Raw genomic sequence first — 7387 nt, 5'->3', positions numbered from 1 at the left:
TATATATATAAATGTTCAGGTTAATCTACCTACGAATGACTGATAGTCTCTGCACATTAAACCTGAATAGGACAAGTGTTTTAAAAAAAAAAAAAAAGCAAAAAAAAAAAACATCACTTTTCATATTTTGTCCTGCTTTAGTAAATCATAATACCAACCAATTAGTGGTGCAGAGTCCAAAAACCCAGTGCTCTCTCGTTTAATTGGGTGTTTTCAGCACAGTCTCTTGTGTTGTTAAAAGTAACATTAGCCCTGTCAGCTTCAGTCCGAGTTCATATTTTAGTGATCACGTGCATGATAATATTAGTGCTTGAATGATCCTGAATCTCTTCATCTGTGGGTTGCAGAAATGCCACCTCATTACTTCAATCAAAGCTCATTTTTTTCAAAGCCTGTTGATGGTCCACACAGTTACTAATGGTCTGCTGGATCTCTGAACTGAGACGTGAGTTCAGTTCCAGCGCGTTTAATCAGACGGTCGGGGAGAGCTGCAGGTTCAGAGGTTAAGACACGTTTAGCATGCAGTCGCTCTGTGTTATTCAGTCATGGGGTTTGGTTCAGACATGATGTAGTGTGGTATAAACCCTCTGTTGCATGATGTTGCCTCAGGTCTTTACTCGGCAAACACATTAATGAATATAGAATGGGAATAATACTTAATGATGTGATGAGATTAAGTGAACAAAAAGAATAAATAATAATTCTTGGCACATACATGAAGGATACACATATATTCACACCCAAATTCTTTCAAAATGTGTTTCAATATTTTGAGTTAAGGAATTAAATCTTAAATTCATCAGGCTCAGACTTGTTTCTCTGTGCTGGAGCCGGCTGAAGGCTTGAATAATGCCCTGTAATTTCCTTCAGGAGTTTGGCAGCAGAGCTGTGGTGTTTTTCTGGCCGTGATTTGATCTCAGATATGTGGCACAGCCGGTGTCGTGTTTAACTCTGTTTGTGTGCTTGGCTCCGGAGTCAGTGGAGACATAGGTGTCCATCACACCTCACCACAATGTGTGTTAGAGAACATGAAGCTGCTCCGGCGTGGAGTGAACCGTCTTGTTTTGGAAGTAAGTTTCCTTTATAGTAAATGTGAAGAAACTTAAACACCTTGACCTCAGGCCTGTCAGCTCTAAGCACAATATCCAGGTTCTCTTCCAGGGGCAGTAAGTGTGGCTCACAGCATGACGCTCACATGTGGAGGATGTTATATCCATGCAAAGACCACAAGGACACTCTCAACGGATTATATAATCCATTACTCCACTCTCTGGGATAATTCGTGACCCTGGACCACAAAACCAGTCATAAGGGTCATTTTTTTGAAACTGAGATATATACATCATTTATAAATCAAAGCCGAATAAATAATCTTTCCATTGATGTATGGTTTGTTATTATCGGTCAATATTTGTCTGAGATACTACTATTTGAAAATCTGGAATCTGAGGGTGCAACAAAATCTAAATACTGAGAAAATCATCTTTAAAGTTGTTCTTAGCAATGCATATTACTAATCAAAAATTGAGTTTTGATACATTTACAGTAGGTCTTCATGGAACATGATCTTTACTTAATATCCTAATGATTTTTGGTATAAAAGAAAAATCTAAAATTATTTTTTAATTCAAATACACCCCAGAGACTTGAGACTGGTTTTGTGCTCCATGGTTATATTTATTCTCAGTGGGCATTTGCATCACATGCAGTATTTGCATTCCCTGTCTTCTGCACTGTACAGTAACGCTCAGTAGTTTGGAATCATTTATGTTTTTAAAACAAGCCTTTTGTGTGAATTAAAGCTGTGTTTATTTAATAAAAAAAAAAAAAAACATTTTCTATTTTAATATGTTAAAATGGTTTAAGTGTGTTTCGAACATAATAATAATAATCAGAAATGTTTCTTGAGCAGTAAATCAGTATATTTTCATGATTTCTGAAGATCATGTGACACTGAAGACTGGAGGAATGATGCTGAAAATACAGCGGAGCATCACAGGAATACATTACACTTTAAAACATATTCACATAGAAAATAGTTATTTGACGTTATAAAAAAAAAACAAAAAAAAAACAATATTACTGTTTTTACTGCATGTTTTTATTAAATAGCATAAATACATATACATATTTTTATTTATTTTCATTGGTAAGTAGCCATGTTCTATGGGAAATAATGTACAATCAGGTTTCAGGATCCTGTTGGTTTTTATTTTTTTATTTTTTATAATGACCATGAAAATGGTTATTTACTCTTAAATATTTGCTTCCAGCTCACTCGCCTTGAATCAAAATTAGTCATTGTATCCATTCTGCAACAAAGAAATGATATCCACGGTTCGAAAACATGATTTTAAAGAGCACGGCCATGATAAGAGCTCATCAAAACTGTCCTTGACAGCCACAAATCTGGAGTTCATCATCTGCATGTGTTTGTTCAGAGGATTTGATTTAAAACATTTCTACATTGTTCTGTATTCTTATATATATTACTGACTCTTGCAAATGCATCTACTGTATGAGGTCTCTTCTGAGCGTTGAACATCTCTTCTTGTCTTTCAGACTGAAAGAAACATGTTGCAATCTAACGGACGTTTATATTAAAGCATATTTTCTAAAGAATGAAATGCGTCGAGACTCTTTGTTTGCTGCGAGAGCACAGTGGAAACCTGGTCAGAAGACACAGAAGTGGAGGAGCTTCAAATGAACAATATCTACCGTTGTCTGATTATCAACCGAATTCATGTTGGAGAAACAGAGTCATATATGTGCTCTAAATGTCTTCAAATGTTAGTATTAGTAGAATGAATTAGTTTGTTCTTGTATTTCATAGTTGAGTCACAAAATGCATTTCACATTTTGGCTATGTGGTAAAGACAGACTGTTTAAAATGTGGAGAATTCCTCTCAAAAATGAGCCAAATAATTAAAACAAAGATAACAAATAATCGTTTAATGATAATATGCATCTAATTGTTGATTGTTGTTTATGCATTAATTAAAAACAAGTGCATAGTTGATGACATACATAACATATATTGTGTATAAATGGAGAAAATGCACGCACGTACAGTATGTGCTGGTCAGTAGGAGACTGAGTCTAGCTTTTGAATTCAAGCATCAGCTGTTCACACATGTACAAATGCAAATGAATGAACTGTTTGCTCAAAATCAGTGATTTGTGAGCTAGTATCACCGGACGCTCGGGGATGCTCTTTGTAAACACCAGATTTATACAGCACTGTGTTTCACTCGACTGATTCGTTGCTGGAAAATCCAAGCACTTACCGTCATCACAAATTCTACCGTTAAATGTTTGAAATTAAGTTAAGTAAGGATCATATAAAAACAACCACCAAGAAGTGTCAGAATGTGTCTCATTCATCCCTAAACAAAACATTCAGCCTAGATTTCATTAAAGTCATCACTTCTCTAAGTTTTGCCTTAACTATGTGACGGCGGTTGTTTGCACATGATGTACAATTTAACTTATTTCATTCATGCATATTTTTTTTAGTAAGATAAAACATTCAAAAGAAGATGAATGTTATTTATATATTTATATTTCCCTCCAGTCATTAGCACTGTTAGATGATTGACACTGTCTTGCGTGGGACATATCTCTGTTCTGCTGTTATTTTTATGCAAGTATTATTGTCTATACAGTACGTCCAAAATGTGTAAAACTTAAGGATTCCTTTATGCATCTTTTTTAAATGTTTATGCAGTAAATAAGTTGCACTCACAGTACAGTACACTATTCGTTTCATTTTGGACACAAACAGCCAATTTATGTCATTAGTATTTATTTATTTATTTAACTGTAGTAAAAATTTGCATTGTTTGTGTCTAGATTTATGATCCAGATGTGAACTTTAATGATGTTTAAATAACTTTTATCAAGTTTGTCTTTTTCCTGTATATTCTCAGAAAAGAAAGTGCAAAAGCTGTATTATTTTAATAAGTAATATGAACCTTTTAAACACTAATATGCACACTTTAGGTATAAAGGTGTACCTTTCGAAAAGGTTTCGTCCCAGTAGCATCTTTTGTACTTTTTTTTTTTCAGAGAACGTTCTTCTGTGTTAGTGCTGCAAGAACAAGTCAATATAAAGGTCTATTGGACACAAGTGTGCATATACCCTTTAGTGACTGTTCATCTCTTACAGTTCAGTCACCATGATAGTCTAATGTTTGTTGGGAACAAATGCAATAATCTGCAGTCTTTCCTCTGGTTCTTTTGACCTGGAATGACCTGCGTCCGCCGTCTGGAGGCTTGACCATCTGCTGGAAACCAACCGTGAAACCTCTGTCTCTGCATTTAATGGTCTCTCAATAGTAATTACACACCACAGACCAGCCAGAGATCGCCGATAGAGGGGCATTAGATGATGTAGCACTATTTCTCTCTGTCTCATACACTCTTTTTTTCATCACAAATGCGCTAAGCATTAGCATTTCCGTTCAGCCCAGAAGGTAACTGTGATTCTGTAGTTTTGTATTTAACCAGCAGGGGCCAAGTGGAGAGTGCTGTAACCTGCCAAACACAACAGAAGACAAATTATCATCACGATTTGTTTTCCAGTTTCCCCTGGGCCGGTTGTTCAAGTGACCGGTCATCTAGTAATGGATGCCATCTGCTCTGACTGTGTGTAATCACTTCTGTTGTCTCACACAATGACTAAATGATCCAATTAAACATCATTTGTGAGGATTACAATAATCTTAGCTGTTCTTTATCATTTTCAAAGCAGGTTAACAGGTGAAAACAATTAGTATAACATTATTTACAGTTTCTAAAAATATTCTTGACAAACGTTTATTTTTCCTTTTCCAAAGCTGCAGGATTTAAATAAATAAATGAATAAATAAACTGATATTTTGTGCAAAATTCATAAAAGTTTGGACATTTATATTGTTAATTGTAATTGTTAACTTATTTTCAAAACGGGTTAATATAGGCCATTTATATGTGTTTTAACAGTGAAATTCTGAGATCATTTAAATATTTAATTCTGTAATATTTATTCTGTTAATTAATTTTTAATGTATTTTTTTTGCATTAAGGACAAAAACAATGCATAACGCCAGTTATATCCATTTAAATGTTTTAACAATGACATTTGGGGAAAAAAATAAAATAAAAATCGTCACAAACAGTAGTACCTCATAGATGTAGGATTACAGTTACGGAAAACATATTTTCTGAATTTTTGTAAATGTGTAAACATGAAATAACGTTTAAAATGGAGTAACAAACATTCACACTTGTGTTTGTTTACTGTTGTTTATTGAGTTTTAATTCTTGTATGAGAAGCTGCATGAAGATTCTGCGTGGAGTGATCTGAGTAACAGCAGATTCTTCTCACTGCTGCTGTGTCCTCATGACCACTAAACCCTTGTCTCTCACTACTCTCCTCAAGGACCATCTGAACCTCTCGTCATAACAGAGACAGTGACTCAACACACGTCTAACGGCACGCTACAGCGACACTTAATCTCTACGATAACGAGTCCAACTTCATTCCATCCTCCCGACTGACTGCAACAATTAAAGGGAAAGTTCACCCTAAAAATGAAATCTGCTGTTAATTTATTCGCTTTCAGGCCATTCGAGATGTAGATGACTTTTTAATTGTTTAGCAGAACAGTAAAAAAAAAAAACGTGCTCCTGGGTGATTCTGATTCATATAAATCCAAATCAATGGCTACCATCAAAAAGTAAAAAAAAAAAAAGAGCATACACAGGCAACACATAATTAATACATGTGGCTCCTGATGATAAATTGAGATCTTATGAAGCAAAATGATGAGTCTATGTAAGAAACTGAACATTATTCCCTATAAACAGATTTACCTGTTCGCTGAGGCGGTGGATTACTGCACAGACCAATCGTTTCGCTTCATAAGACCTCAAAACATCATCTCGAGCCACAGGTATTATTTGTGTCTTGACTGTGGTAGACACTGACTTGCATTTTATGAATCATAACCACAGTTTCAAGTAAAAAATCTTCTTGACTTCTACTGAAAAAGTTTCCTTATGAAAATGTATCATGGTTTTATTATGCTAAAAGTGTAGTAACATTATGTTAATGTGCCTTTGATATCACATTATTTTATTACTATAATCATAAATGATTATGAATCGGACGTCTCACACATTGAGTTGTGCATTGTTGCTTATACAGAATAAATTTCATTATTTCCATATCTAAGTAAAGAAACAGATTCAAAAAGGTTTTTCATGACTGGATAATGAACATCCTCCAGATTCAAGCTGAGAAGCTCCCAGAAGTCTTCTTATTATTCAGGATGTTCTTCTTAGAAATGCTGCTCTTTAAGTGTCGTCCAAAACATGCTGGCACTGCCACGTTCCTCTTCTCTATCTGCTGTGTTCAGGAGCCTTGGTCACGTTGACAGACGTCGTTAAGATGTAGTTTCCCAGAAGGTCTCCACATGGTGTGGCGCTGAAACACCAGGTTCAGATTACTGGACTTCCTTCCAAGAATCGCTCACCATTTACAAAACAAGTCCTCTTTTGCTTCTCTCAGACACAGTGGGATGTGGATCAAACTTTGTTATGCTCTTTTAGCAAGAGTCCAAGTTTATTAAGCCTTTGGCAGAGAGTCTCCGGCAAAGACATTCAAAGCAACTGGAGCTCTTGTTTTATAACAAGCAAGCATGAAAGTTTAATTTCCAAAAGACCAATATAATATCATATTCAGAGCAAACAGGGATATTAAGAAAAGTGCACCTGGGTTTACAAAAACAAGCGCAATACAATGCATCATATCTGAACTCAGTCGAAAACATTGAATGGAATCAGGTTTTTCAAGGATGTGACACAGATTCACTGGTATAATCAAATACAAAACCCTCAATATAATTAAACCAAATGAACATTCAGCCTGCACTGTTCTTGTCTCTGTGATTTGATGCTTTGAAGGAGGCTCAAGCTCTTGATCTGCGGTTACGTGAGAGAACCGATGCTCCTCATGGCTGTCTGACAGGACAATTAAAATCAGATGAGACGTACATTCAGATTTCATCTGAGAAATGTATAGAGTTGAAAGAGAGAAAGTTAGAGATTATCAACAGCTGACATACAAGCTCTCTAGCTGCCTATAGACAGGATTTTAAGGCATCATATGCTCTTGGTCGTTTCAAAAGACAAAATCTATACAAGGAAAGCATGTGAAAAACTAACAAACAGACTAACAAACATCTAAGACAGCAGGCAAAGCACTAAACATATTAATTATTGATATACTTACATTTCATTCATTAATGAAAAATGAAAATAGCACTATATATTACACTTGAGCATTTTTATATATATATTTTGTTTAAGCGTGTAGTAAAAATGCTTAACTGTATATATATAT

The sequence above is a fragment of the Carassius carassius genome, chromosome 23 (genome assembly GCF_963082965.1).
Source record: "Carassius carassius chromosome 23, fCarCar2.1, whole genome shotgun sequence".
NCBI classification, from domain to species: domain Eukaryota; kingdom Metazoa; phylum Chordata; class Actinopteri; order Cypriniformes; family Cyprinidae; genus Carassius; species Carassius carassius.
This window is presented reverse-complemented; position numbering follows the sequence as displayed.